This window comes from Coturnix japonica, chromosome 7 (assembly GCF_001577835.2).
Source record: "Coturnix japonica isolate 7356 chromosome 7, Coturnix japonica 2.1, whole genome shotgun sequence".
Classification (NCBI taxonomy): domain Eukaryota; kingdom Metazoa; phylum Chordata; class Aves; order Galliformes; family Phasianidae; genus Coturnix; species Coturnix japonica.
The window spans coordinates 28,065,603-28,079,597 of record NC_029522.1 but is presented as its reverse complement, the minus strand read 5'-3'; the positions used below and the strand labels follow the sequence as shown (position 1 = coordinate 28,079,597).

General features: G+C 47.7%; 1 protein-coding gene across 4 annotated transcripts in view; it reads right to left on the bottom strand.

The window, feature by feature from the left end:
* THSD7B (thrombospondin type 1 domain containing 7B) overlaps positions 1 to 13,995 on the bottom strand; it is a 461,190-nt gene that overhangs the window by 271,857 nt on the left and 175,338 nt on the right. Inside the window, exon 1 of one of the 4 annotated variants that reach the window (XM_015869058.2) lies at positions 8,567 to 8,654. The exons of 2 other annotated variants lie outside the window; for them this stretch is intronic. The gene's annotated coding sequence lies outside the window, so the exon portion shown is untranslated. Of the gene's footprint in view, positions 1 to 7,085; positions 7,167 to 8,566; positions 8,655 to 13,995 lie in introns of those variants that run through there. One more of the 4 variants, XM_032445654.1, reaches the window with a different exon arrangement.

Here is a 13,995-nt window from a genome sequence, read left to right as displayed (position 1 = left end):
AGCAGCATCCCCAGATACCAAACAAACACGAGAGTAATCCGCAGGGCTGGGCTGCCAGTACTTCAACCTGCAGCTACTTATGCTGGGAGAGCTGAATCCACTGAAAAGGCAAATATTTTTGGCAGCGCGTGGTTACAGAACTCAGCAGCACAGAACCTCAGGCTACAGCGAGAAGGGCGGGCCTGGGGCACTGCCTTTGGGGCTCCACTCTGACCATCTAAGCACGTGGGTCAATGCTGGCAAACAACCACGAGCTGCAGCTTCTGAAGTATGAGGCTGTGCAGAAATACCTTAAGCGCCTACGGGTGAGGCCAAATGAAGCACTGCCCTTCTTCGTTCACATTGGGTGCAGTAAGGAAGACCCCACCACCTATTCTGACAGGTAAACAAAGAAGTGCAAAACTGAAGATCACTTAGACACTCTACGGTTATCACTGGAGTCAAAGTATTTCTCTTTGGAATCAAATTTCTGATCTTCTTTAGAAGTCAGGCCCCTGTTCTGCTTACTGTGCACTATTCACCCAGAGGGTGGTGACGCACTGGAACAGGTTGCCCAAGGAGGCTGTGGATGCCCCATCCCTGCAGGCATTCAAGGCCAGGCTGGATGTGGCTCTGGGCAGCCTGGGCTGCTGGTTGGTGACCCTGCACACAGCAGGGGGCTGAAACTAGATGAGCACTGTGGTCCTTTTCATCCCAGGTCGCTCTGTGATTCTATGACCCACCAAGAGAATCAGCACCAAACCGTGTCCCACCACCGACCTTTGCTCAAGCTGTCACAGAGCCCTGGGGAGCAGCAATCAGGAGGGAGGGGACAGGAGCTGGGCTCTGCTAGCAGAGATTTGATGGAATTGCCTAGGAGGCTTCTGCTATTTCAAAAGCAAACAAAATCCATCCCATACAACTATCCACCAGCCTAACAGAAAATGCATTTTGCTATAGAACGTGCAATAGGGAGGAAACTTAATCCAAGCACATCATTGCACAGTCCAACAGGATTTGCTAGAAACTGCACTGGTGAAGGCAGGCTCCTATTAGCTAAGTCTAAAATGCAGTCAGCATGCAATTACTTTTCTCCCAAATGACTGCAACAGCCAAATCTAAATAATTTTCCACAGCATATCCAAAATAAAGAGTAGTAAAATAAGAAAGTCTGCCACCTGTTGCTGCAAAGTTAAACCAATTTAAATATTAAAAAAATAATAATCTTGTTTGCAAACCATTGCATTCCCCTCCAACTCCCCTCCCTCCCCAGAGACAGCGACTTCCTTCAAAGTACGCAGTAGTAGGGGGTGCTGAGAGCAGCACAGGGCTGAGCACAGCCCGACACAGTGTTAGCAACAAGTGACTTTGCAAGGGGTTCTTTTGCAAACAGCTGTAGAAATAAGAAATAAATGAATTCCTTCTACAATGAGGAAATTTCTGATCTCCACACCCTTGCTTGTGTAAGTAAACACACATTAATTCACTGAATATGTCAGTGAGAGAAGAAAAGCAAAAATAGCTTCATTATCATTATACAAAATCATACACACAGCAATGCACTGCAACAGCAAGTCCTACCATACATCACCGCTTCTCCCAGTATTAACATTCTCCCAGTGCAGCTGAGCCAATGCTGAGCACTCAGCAGAGCAGTGCAAGCACACACAGGATAACTCCCACATCCCTAAGCCAGAAGTCAGCAGCATCCAAACACCAGAGAGAATAGAAACTCACTTGCAAACACAAAGATGCTGACCTGAGGATGGGAGGCCCAGTGTGGCATCACCTACTGGTAGGGTGCCAACAACACAGCCAGAACTTTTTGCCAAAATTTCAACAAATAATTTAAATAAACCACAGTGTGCTGTCAGCACTGGATGGCACAAAGCCCCACAACACCTACATCCTATGGTTAGCATTTCTTGGAGCTTGATCCTACACCATCTCTAAGTGATGCACAGCACACAACCGAAATAACACCCCAAAGCTTCATATGTTGAAAGGGACCTCCACGATCATCTCATTCCAACCTCCAGACAGCTGACACCCACGTCATCAGCATGACAGTCCCATCATGGAGCAACAAGGAAAAAACTGACCCCCCTCTTGGAATCTTGCTGCGTCATCACTCACCAGCATGAACATTGCTCTCATCCATAGGCAACCCGTTAGAGATGCCGATGGGTTTTCCTTTCAGTGGAGCAATTAATGCTGCTGTTCACAATCTCTGACCTTTAGCTCTCTGTCCCAGAAGGATTATTCACATTTTTCCTTTTAAGTTTAGCACAAACTGGGAACTATTTGAATCTTCCTAAAAACGGAGGGACATTAATCCTAACCGCAAACCAGTCTTTCAGAGCAGTAATTCCCAGAGCTTTCCTCTCCAAACCTGCACTTCTCCCCAGGACCAGCTGCTCCCCCCATTTTCACCACTGCTGCAGTGCTGGTTCTCTCTGTTCCAGAGGTATTTTTAGCAAATAACTTGGAAAATGCTTTCACAGTGGCATGAAGTTGTGCATCCCATGCTGCGCCCCTCCAACACCCCCTGCAGGAGGATGGCATTGCTGGGCTGCATTCAAAGTCACAGTGCTGGGGGCGATGTCCTTCACTTCCACTGCAATCATTCCTCATTCCATTTCCACCATCCTTCTTTCTTTTCCTCAGAAATGCAGTCATTATTTGTTGTCTTCATCTAATATTTGTCACAAAACCACCAAACATGGAAAATCACTCAGCACATCATCTTCACAAGTATCCCACAAAGGCACCTGGCACTTTCTTTTCCAAGTATAGTTAATGCATGTTTATTTTACAAGGCAACCCCCATGCACACACACAAACAAAAGACACAAATATACTGCACTGCTTCCAGTCTCAAGAAAATTAATCCTCAGTTAATCATCAACACCCTTCTGTGTTAAACAGCCCTGATATGGATGCTATTATTGCTAATTTGGAAGACTGATTGACTATAAAACTCCTCTGGAACCAGAGAGAGGGCACTGCAGAGCTGAGAGTCACCCAAATACCCAGAAGAAAAGCTGCACCCACATATACAGAGTGCTGGGCTCAGGCGCAGGGAGAGGCGATCAGCCTGACAGGAAATGTAATTACTGTTATAGTCCCTGCCAAGATTAGACATGATATAAGCAGATACATCAAACGCATTTGACGTGATATATTATCACTGATGCGCCTAAATATATAAAATGGGGCGGAGGGTGGATGGTTTGCATTCTGGACGGGGGGGGCAGTATCCTTTTTTTGTTATTATTTTATTTTACAGGGAACAAGTCATTTGACACGCCATCTCTGCCTCCATCCCGCTTGTTCATTAAGGTTTCTCCTCTTCTTCCCGGCTCCTATTTCCATCATGATCAGAGTGACATAAAACATCCTCTTTGTTGCAGCTCACTAAAATCGAAGCTGCATCATGTCTCTTTTTCACCTTGCTTTCACTCACCAGAGCTCCTTCCTGTCATCGTCAATCAGCTCCAAATTGCCACCATCTCACGGCCGTCACTCACGCACCAACCCTTTCTCCTTGTCCCCAAGCCAGATTTCCATCATCTTTGCAAAATACTGAGCAACTTCCTATTATTTTAAACACATCCTACTGTTTTCCCTCCTACGAGCCACGTACTTGTCTCACCGTCCCCCACCAGCTCATAAAGCTTCCCCACATTTTCCCATTCTCCCACCGGGTCAGCCTCGGTGCGGTGCATCAACCCAGCATGCGATACCCTCAAGGACCACAGCACACACCAAACACTTGAGACTCCTCCACCTCATTCCAGCCCTGAGCATCACAGACAGGGGAGAGAACACAGCGTGATGTGAACTGTCAACAAAAGCCTCAGAAACCCTTCCTGGAGAGTTACTCTATCAAGTGTATGTCTCTGATACTTCATCTAGGGCTGATACTTGAAAAGAAGAAAGAGAGCCCCATGCAGCTCAGCCCAAAAGCCGAAATAACAAGACAGCAATCCTCGGGGCTCTCAGAGCTGGGCAATAAGATTAATGGGCTTCTCTGTTCAATTGACCAACTGCAAAAACAGGGAAAACACACACACAAAACTGAGCAGAAAGAACCAAACAAGAACCGAATGCTTATTTTACTTCCAGCTTTTCCCAGGAAGCAATCCCAACTCTTCCCCTCAGACGCTGTCAAGTTTTATTCCAGAAGAACGACTGTTTCATTCTGGGCAAATGTAACCTTTTGCTTATTTTCTTCATTTACATTTTGAATGAAAGTTAGACTTAAAGCCCCTGCAATGAAACCTTGCAACTCTCTGACAACACTTAAAGGTCCCAAATCATTTTAATCCTCCTGAAGTGGCGATCTCTCACTGCAAATACACTCTCCATGAACCAAGTTTTGACCTCACCGAAGCTCTGACCCTCTCAGTTTAACACAGCCACTAAAGTACTTTAAATGGGAATAAAAATATATATATATATATATATTTTTTTTTATGGATGGAAAGTTTATAATTACTTCACACCTCAAATGAAGCCTTTCTCCGTGCCACAGATTGTACTGCTGCTCATTTCCTGACAAATTACTCCCCAGGAGAATAGAAATGGTCCATGCTGAGCCTGGGTGCTGTGCTGGAGGAGCTGCCTCAATGCACACAGATGCAGAACAGCACTGAGCAGCCCCCACACACACAGACCAGAGCTTCAGCCCCATTCACTAACAGCTGAACAGCACTCACCTTTACAGGGCTGCACCTGCACACAGCTCTCCCATCCACTGCCTTCTTGCTGCGGGCAAATTCGCTCATTTATTAACAACTGTATAACTCAGCGCATATTCTTAAACAAGGCAAGTTACCCTCCCGGCTGTTTTAAAACAAGGAGCACAGCTAGAATTTTAATTAGCAAAACAACAACAACAAAAGTCTATTGCATGTGTCTTTTGGGATGGTTTGTAAAATAAACAAGCCTCAGCAAGCGGCCCTCACCACCCAAGTCTTCTCTTTCTCAAAGGAGCATCACACATGAGTGATACAACTGCTACCACTAATGGTAGACTGGTGCAATACAAACCACACATCATCGCTGGAGATGGCGCTTACCACCAACTCTACCACGCAAAGCTGTATGTTGTGCTTACTACAAGCACCCAAACAGAACCACAGACCCCTAAATATGTGCTTCCTGGGCAGCTCAGAACAGAGGTCAGGACCCATTGGCCCATCTTGATCTTGTGACCAAACGCCACCGTCATGTCATGCATGTATAAACACAAACTCCTACAAACCCCACAACAGTGAGTTCTGTACCCAATCTCCTGTTGACACAACAGACAGAAAGCCAGGCTGCTCTTGCAGCATGCTGAAACACCAACGAGAGTTATCAGCCATTGTGGGAGATGGACCAAAACCTGCCTCAGCTCCACCCAGCAACTGAGATCACTCGGGGCCATATTCCTTTCATAAGGCTGCGCCAGACCAGGAGGTACAAGTGGCCTTCTGTCCATTACCCAGAGCAAGGATGAGAACAGAAGGTTGTCACATTATTCCAGCCTGCCCCCAGCACTCCAGAAATACTCACTGCCTCCTCCTCCAGCGCTGTCCCAAACTGCCCAGCACATCACTGGAACAGGCTGCCCAGGGGGGTGGAGGAGTCTCCTTCTCTGAAGATATTCAAGACCCGCCTGGATGCCTACCTGTGTGACATGGTGTAGGGAGCCTGCTTTGACACGGGGTTGGACTCGATGATCTCTAGAGGTCCCTTCCAACCCCTACAATTCTGTGATTCTGTGATCCACGGGAAGCTCACTTCACGCAGGCAGCCTAAGCAGACACGACTCATCATGCATGCAACAAGGTGTGCGAGGAGAGAGAAAAGCAATGAAAAGCTTATTTAAAAAAAAAAAAAAAAAGAAAAAGGAAAAAGCAGAAGATTTTGTTTCAATCAAAATAATAAAAGCTCTGCAAACAAAAATCATAAAAAGAAAGCACAACTAAAAGCATTGCAAAGAAAAGCGATGCAGCGCATCCCTAATACTCGAGAGTTTAAAAACTAAGCACAGCAGAAATACAAAGGAATGCCTAAAGATGACTCAAGGAAGTGCACTCAAAAAGGAACAGAAAGAACATTACCAGCACACTTATGGTAAGCACAGTGCCCTGGGCTAGCATAAGCTTTTAGCATTTCATGTTCCAGCCAGGACAGCACACAGCAAGCCATCTGCTCAGAGCCAGGAGTGCAGCTGAACGCTGTCAGGGAGACAGAGCCCAGGCTTCTGCAGCTCACAGAGAGCACAGCAACACTAGGAGCTCCTGGTTAACTCAACCAACACGACTTTTTTTGCTGCCTCCTGGCACAGCTCCCCGGGATTTCTCAGATTAACAGCACTATATTTTTATCTGAGCTGCTTTGCCTGTTTCTCCTGCCACGGCACCCACCTTGCCGCCAGCCTGGAATGAGGTCTGGATGTGATGGGACACAGCCACCAGAGCCCCGGCAATCCCAGCTCCTCCTCACAGCCAACCCTCCCGTGTTCCTGAGCCAAACAGCCAAACAGGTAACAGCTCTAACATTCCAAATGCAAACTCAGGTGTGGAAGTACCCGGGATGTGGCACTTCTGTGACACCACTGAGATTTTTAGCCAGGAAGCCAGATTCTGTCATATTATGAGACTCAATTACAGCAAGGCAGGACAGCCCACCCGCAGCTGCTAAACACACCAGGCTGGCAGCAAATCACACCAGCACCCACTCACAGTTATTCCCAGCTGCTCTCCTCAGGTGCGCTGATAGCACAGGAGCCTGCAAGCCATGGCTAGAACAGGGGAAACCTTCATCTCCTTCCTACTGCATTCACTAACAGCAATGCCACGTTTTGGGAAACCCGTGCTTTTATCACCCAATACTGAAACAAACCCAAGACTCAAGAAAGTTCCTACAACTGATCACCCAGCCACACACTTGTTGAACACAACCCGGCAGGACATCGCCCGTTTGCTACAGGGCACCTCAAGTTCCTCCTTCAGCCTCAAGCCTTTTCCCCTCTCCAAGCCCATCCATAGCGCTGACCCCCAGCACAACACACACCAATAAAGCACAGAGCGTACCTGCAATAGAGAGCTCACCTTGCTGAGCAACAGCCTGTAGGCACTTTCCGCCACCTTGTTAATCAGCAACAGCATCCCCGTTGCTCGGCTTTCCTAATCCCTCCCAGCTAAGGTGGGTGGGTGCAAGAAGCATCGCAGGGCAGGAAGGCAGAACAGACATGCGTTTGTGTTGTCACCGCAGCACTGCCAACTCAGGGTATTTATAATTTGTATTATTTACTTAACCCACTCTTTGCTTCCAGCCTGCACAGCCCAACAAGCTCAGTTGCCTTGGACACCTGGGTGGGAAAGTTCCCATCGCGGCACCATCTCCCATCCTTCCCTTCCCACCAGCCGACAAAGGAGCCCCCTTGTGTGCTACCTGTGGTACCCCGCTCCAATTCTGCCTCCTCGCACTCTCTCCTGCTGCCAACCGCGGCGACAGCTCCGTGCAAACAGAAGGAGCGAGCGCTGAAAGCAAGGAGAGCTTTGCAGCTCTGCTGGACGTGCTTCTGAAAGCAAAACGTACCGACCTGAAAAGCGATACGGCAAAACGAAAACAAAACAACAACAAAAAAAAAGCAGCATGGATACCGAAGCACGAGGGTCGCTCCGGGATTCCCCACAAAGCCACGCTGCTGCCAGCAAACCCCACAACTCGTGCTCTGCCAGCAGCCGCACGAGCAGCACGAGTGCCTCCTACCAGGGCAGCGTGTCAGCAGCCGCTCATCACACCGCGATCCTTATCGGAGCTTTCTAGTGAAGGGACGTCCCTCGAAAGCAGTCGCTACAACGTGCGGTTCCCCCGAACGTCGTTACTGATCCAGAAGTAATGAAAGAGCAAATAATACGGCCCCAGGGTGCGCATCAGCCACCTCCCCTAATGCATGCAGATGGAGCTCAACAGCTTTTCCACTATCGGAGTGAAAGGGGATCTGCGAAACGCGATCACGGCGCGGCAGCTTTACTCACGAGCAGCTTTTATTCCCGATTCCTCAGAGACGCTTTTAACGCTGCAATCGAGGGGGGGGGGGGGAGGAAAAAAAAGTTTGGTGGTTTCACAGCGGCTCACTCCTGACCTTGCACCGGCAGACACACGCAGACACACAGACACACACGCGACAAACTCGGGATGCTGTCTCGCGGCGAAGCACGTTACCTGGCGCACGCAGCACAGCCCCAAGGATCAATGGGCGGACACCCCCAAGTCCGACACCTCCGCGCCGGGGGCGGGTGGTTGGCACGGCGCGGCTCTGCCGGCCATCCCGTGCGACGGGACAAGCAGCACACGGGACAAGCAGCAGATAGACAGCCGTGCCGCCGCAGCTCCGCTACTTCTCCCAGCCGGAGTTTGCAGCAGCATCAGCCCCGAACACCGGTTAACCCCGCCCCTCCCTGTGCACCGCACGGCGGGGCTCGGCCAGCACCGTCCCGCACCGTCCCGCAGCCGCAGCAACTTCTCCCGCACGCCGTTCCCGGGGCCCCTCCCGGCCGCGACCCCCGCGCTCCCCCCGCCGCACCTGCGGGCACCCGGAGCGGGTCGTGCCGGTTGCAGCGGGCAGTTCTGCGGTGCCGGCGCCGCGGGCGAGCCCGGCCGGTCGGGGCGGCGCCGGGCGCTGCCGCGGGCGGAGCGCGCTCTCGGCGCGGAGGGTCGCGCTGCCTCCGGCGGGCGGAGCGAAGATGGAGGCTCGGCAGCCGCCCGCCCATCCCGGCCTGACACGCCGACGGGGCTCGGCTCGGCTCCGCGGAGCTGCCGCCGCCGTCTGACGCCCTCTGCCGTGCGGCTGCGGGGCGGGCGGCGCTGCCCGGTGCCGGGACAGCGGTTGTACGGGCGGGATGCACCAAAACCTCGGAGGTCGTGGAAAGTTGTTTGCACACACGTGAGGTCACGGGCAGCCCCGTGTGCTCTGCACGGGGAGCGCTGAGCCACTGAGTCCGAGTCATCGCAGTCATCTGGTATCTTGTGCACTGTAATTAGTGCAGGACGTGGCCAAATGGCTGAGGAAGGCGATTAGGAAGGGAGTATTTATTGACTGCAGGAAGAGGAGGAAGGGTGGTACTGAATCCATCACTTTTTAAACACACAAAGTGAACGATCTCAGCGTATCGGCACTGCTTAGAAATTCAACTAGGGGTTATTCACTGCAACCAACGTTATTTTGTAAACCGGTCGCTAAATTAAAGGATTATTCAGGAAAAAAAATGAATGCCTGTATCCGTCTCACCAAGTACACACAGAGAAATGACTGCAATATTAACTCACCTTTACACGCATCTCATTTCTACATTCTCACGGAAGGTTCACTCTCATGCTGTGCAGACTGTGAAGCGAATGATGACTGCTGAGAGTGAGACATGGCAGCACAGACATGAGGCTCCTGTGTTGGAATGCCAGCCAGGCCCTACTGCTCACCTCGGCACCCACCTGCAGCCCAGGACACCCCATTCAGCTTCTGACATTCAGCTCACCAGACCCGTTTTCCAACAAGATCAATGTATATAATGCTTTCTGTAAGCTACCACTTGTGTTTCACATTTTATTTTCAGTGCCCGGGCTGCGTTAATGCTGCTGGTGTAGTGTCTGGGAATGGCAGCCTGAGCCCATGCAGCACTGATCCACAGCAGAGTCAGCACTGGAAGGGGACAAGAGGTCTGTCTAACAGCAGGCTTCCTACTTCTATTTCTGATCCTCCTGTTACATGGAGTGGGTCTGCTTTGCAGAGCTCAAAGAAAGGAAACTGGTACCCAAGCGCTGCAAGTACTGGAAGCATTAAGCCAGTTCTTCCTTGTGGATGACTGGCTTGCACTAAGAAGAGAACAACAAAGCTGCTTGAATGACAGCTTGGATCAAGTTCATAATGACCTGGTTTGTACAGGCCAGGTGTTATGTAGATTGGAGCTTGTTATTGTGCATAATTTTGGCAAGCCTTGCAATGCAACAGCCAGCTCCAGCAGAGCTGGGCATAAAGCCACACACTACAGGCAGGTCTATCTTCAGCAAGATGGGTAAAGAAGCCGTCTTTTTCTGTTCTCTGTACCGTGGGGATGTGAACCAGCCTGCCTGCACAGCATCTGGAATAAAGCCTATAGAGGAATAGAGAACATTCTCAAAAAATGAAATTCCAGACCTAAAAATGGAGCGACTGCATAAAAACACATTGTCTGCTTCTTAGGGAGCAAAGATTGAGAGCGAGCTTGTACAAGAAACGAGCCATCCACTCCAGTGTCAATGGAAAGTGAGCAAACTATGCTACCAAATGTCCTTAATGATATATTCTGCCTTTTTTAGAATTTATTTTATTATGCTGTATGAATTTTGATGCTACCTAAAAGTAGGTACTTGAGGTGTGTGAATGAAGACCTGTCAAAACCAGGGCTCACCTACCATTTGTTTTCTCACTCTGCCATTGATACGCACGTGGTATGATTTGTCCTTCAATTTACTCGGCCTGAAATGCTTTTCTTCTTTCAGATGGCCGCTATTGAAAAGGAGAAAGATAGCAAAATAAATAAATAAATTGAATGTGTCCCAGGTGCAATTTTTGTAATCATAATTAACGTTGGACTTTCAGGATATCTGCACACTTTTCGCTGCTGCTCATTATGTATTCATATGCCCCGAGTTAATAAAAGACACTGTGCAAATCAGATCAAACCCAGTTAGACAAATTAATCCATTTCCTATTCTTCGTTAGAAAGAAGACTGTGTAAGTGTGGTGGCAGTGTTGTTTTTACACAGCACCACAAAAGCAAATCTAACTCGGGGGAAAGATAAAAAGCACCAAACAAATTCTGAATTATATGATCTTTACCAGAGCACTGCTACTGCAAAGAAATGACAGCTTTTTCCATATATGAAATATGGCATTTTTATTTTTAGCAGTATTGGCTTTCATACTGGAGTCAATGGCTCCAGAAGAAAAGAAGAAGAAAGTCAGGCAGATAATGAATGCCTGCCACAATAGATGAGCAGTCTGAAGGCGCAGCTTTAAACAAGGGCTACATACAGGACAGGCGTGCGGCTGTTTGGGTTTTAATGCTTCACGGAGAGGTGGGTTACAAGAAGCTCAAATCTCTAATTCTTGAATCTCTCGTTCTTGCAGAACTTACACTGAAGGTTTATAAGTTATTTTAATAGTCTATTATAAGCTGGGATCATGGGAATCTGAAAAAGAAATTATCCTCTCATCCTTAGGGGCAGCGCCTCAGAAATCGATGCTAATGAACAGACTGCAGCGTAAGGAAGCTTGCATTTCCCCTGCTGCACCAATTCTGGGCATTCACAAGGGACACCGTGAGTGCCATCATGTGTAATTAGAACAGGGAGGGGGAAGAAAGAGGATGTCAGTCATTCATACTTCTCGTAGTGTCATTTCTTTGTGGCAGACATAACAGATTAAGCAGGCATTCCATTTAATATTATTCCTATTTAAGGACCAAACATAATTTATTTTTAATTATGGACTTATCAAGACACCTGCCATAAACAATGGCAGTCCTGTTGTGAACATACTCTCAGATGGTGACTTTAGTAACACAGACAAAATGCATGTAGGCAGGACTTTTATCCTTATTAAGACCCTAGCTAAACTATAGCTCAGTGAATACTGAAAGCCAGTTTTAATGTTGCATTAAGTCCAAACTCACTGCCCACTGTGGGGTACAATACCCCAAATCCCAGTGTGCATCCCTGCCCAAACTTGAAACTGCTGAACCAGTTTTTGAAGTCAGGCCTCCAGCAGCATTGAGCTCACTGGGCAAGCAGAAGTGTAGCAGCACAGCACTGCCCTCAGCTCTATGTCCCTTCCTGGTCTTCTCCACCCCAGTTCTCCAATGATTGGAAGTGATTTGTAAAGTACACATCATTCCTCTTTACATGACTGGATTTTGCACTGATTTCCAAAGTGTAAGTAGCAGGGGGTGTTCCTGCTAGCTTCAAGGTGTGAATGGCAAGTCAGAGATAAATATTAATAGACATTTAACCCCCCCTTGCATCACCTGGAGGCTCTCAATCACAGTGCAGAGACCTGCTCTTGTGCATCCCTTCTTGGGTTCCTTTAAGAACCCAGGCCCTGCAGTCCTTCAGCCACTAGAAACCATTTAACATTTGCACTCCAGACCCTTTTGGGACATACCTTCCACCTGCACTTTAATGAACACAGCTGTACCAGCAGGGGTACACGAAGGTCAGAAACCACCACCTGCCCTTCTACAGACTTGATGTGTACGAGGACTTCTTTTTCTTTTCACTGACCCTAAAATCATTTGCCCTGTTCAAATTTCAAGAAGATCTTGAAATTGAGAAGGCAGGATCCGGCCTTTTGGTGCCAATGTTGGGTTAAAGAAGGAGGTATATTTATCAAGTATATAATCACTACAAATTGGAGTACAGACCAGAACTATTGAGAAAGACCAATTATCTTCTTGGCTAGAGTCCCTGGAGGTTAAATATGTGATAGTCTTGTTAATGTTCAGGGAAACGCGGTACTTGTAGCGGTGTGTAAGAGAAAGTCCTCTTAAAGTATGATGCCATGCCTGTTAAAGAAAAACAGGAGTACAGTAAGGCATAAAGCAATGCATCTGCTTCCTATTCAACAGCTGTGACAGGGCAAGAATTCCACCTGCCATGCAAAAGAAGAAAAGCTTCAATGGAGGCACTTCACAAGCTATTAACCTCTCCTGATTGGAGTCTAGCTTTACAGAAAGAGCAGCGAGCAGCGATTCTGCTCCTCATTCTACTCCTCGAAAGAAGGTCTTTTCTACAAGTAGTAACTGGCAATAATTTAGCAGCTGGGGAAGCCGTCAAGAATTAAGGTTTTTGTGTTCTGAGACACTACTTGGTAACAAAGGTGATGGTAGGAGATAAAGTGGGCTCCAGGCTAGTGAGTAATTATTAGGTCTGAAGCTGTTGAAGACTGTAGAGAAGAAGAAAAAAAAAAATCACGAGATTTTCTTATAGTTCTGTTTTTGCTTTTGGCTTTTGTGCTTTTTTCAGTGCTCCTCTTCCACTGCTTTAATTAAATGTTGAAGGGATTTGCTCAGTGCAATCAATAATGGCATTCTGATGCTGATGTTAAATTGACTGGCTATTTTTATCATGCTTCTTAGTTATTGCCTGTCATCCTTAGTCACACATCTGGGGCTCTGCAGATACGCACAACCACTGGAGATTCCCAAGAAGGGTTTTTCCTCAAGGAAGTTCAAACTAGTTCCCAATAGAACGAGTTCAATTCAAATATCATTCATACCCGTACGTGGAATGGATGTAGAATAGAGCTAAGCAGCAGTCCTAGAATAGATACAAAACAAGTTTGAAACACTTCTTGTTGCATATTTTTTAAAGAAGGTTTAAACATTTTGAAATCATCCCCTGCTTCTTTCTTCCTTTCTATTTGGGGGTAGTAGAGAATTTGTCTTAGGTTCTTTTCTTCTGAGGACCTGCTTCCTGCACAGATCACATTCCTTCCTAGGCAGTGCTTCCAGGAAAATATATTCCAGCCCATACACTTGCACTGGCAGCCACCTAGCAGCATTCTGGAATTAGTTCAGTGGACCTGCTCCTCTGTTCTCCACCATGCACTTCTCCTGTTAAGCACCCAAATCAGCATCATTGCACACAACACGTAGCCCATGGAGTAAGTAATTGACACACTCTCACTCCTCAGTAATTCACAAAATCATCAACTGCAGCACATCCAGGAGCATCAGCAGCACAGGGAGTAACAGACCCAAACCTTTCTGAAGGCGACCATCTGTGCTGCAGTGTTTCTCAGTGCCACTAACCAATTTAGGCAACAGTTACTAACTTTAGTAATGTTTTCCTCCTACTAAAATCCTCATCTAGTTGTTCCTTTCTAAGGTGTGCAGTGATTTATTTTTCCCCTCTGTGTGCGCGTAGAACAAGATGAATCCATTTCCTTACTAAGTCCTGTGTTTGAGTGACGTTTCT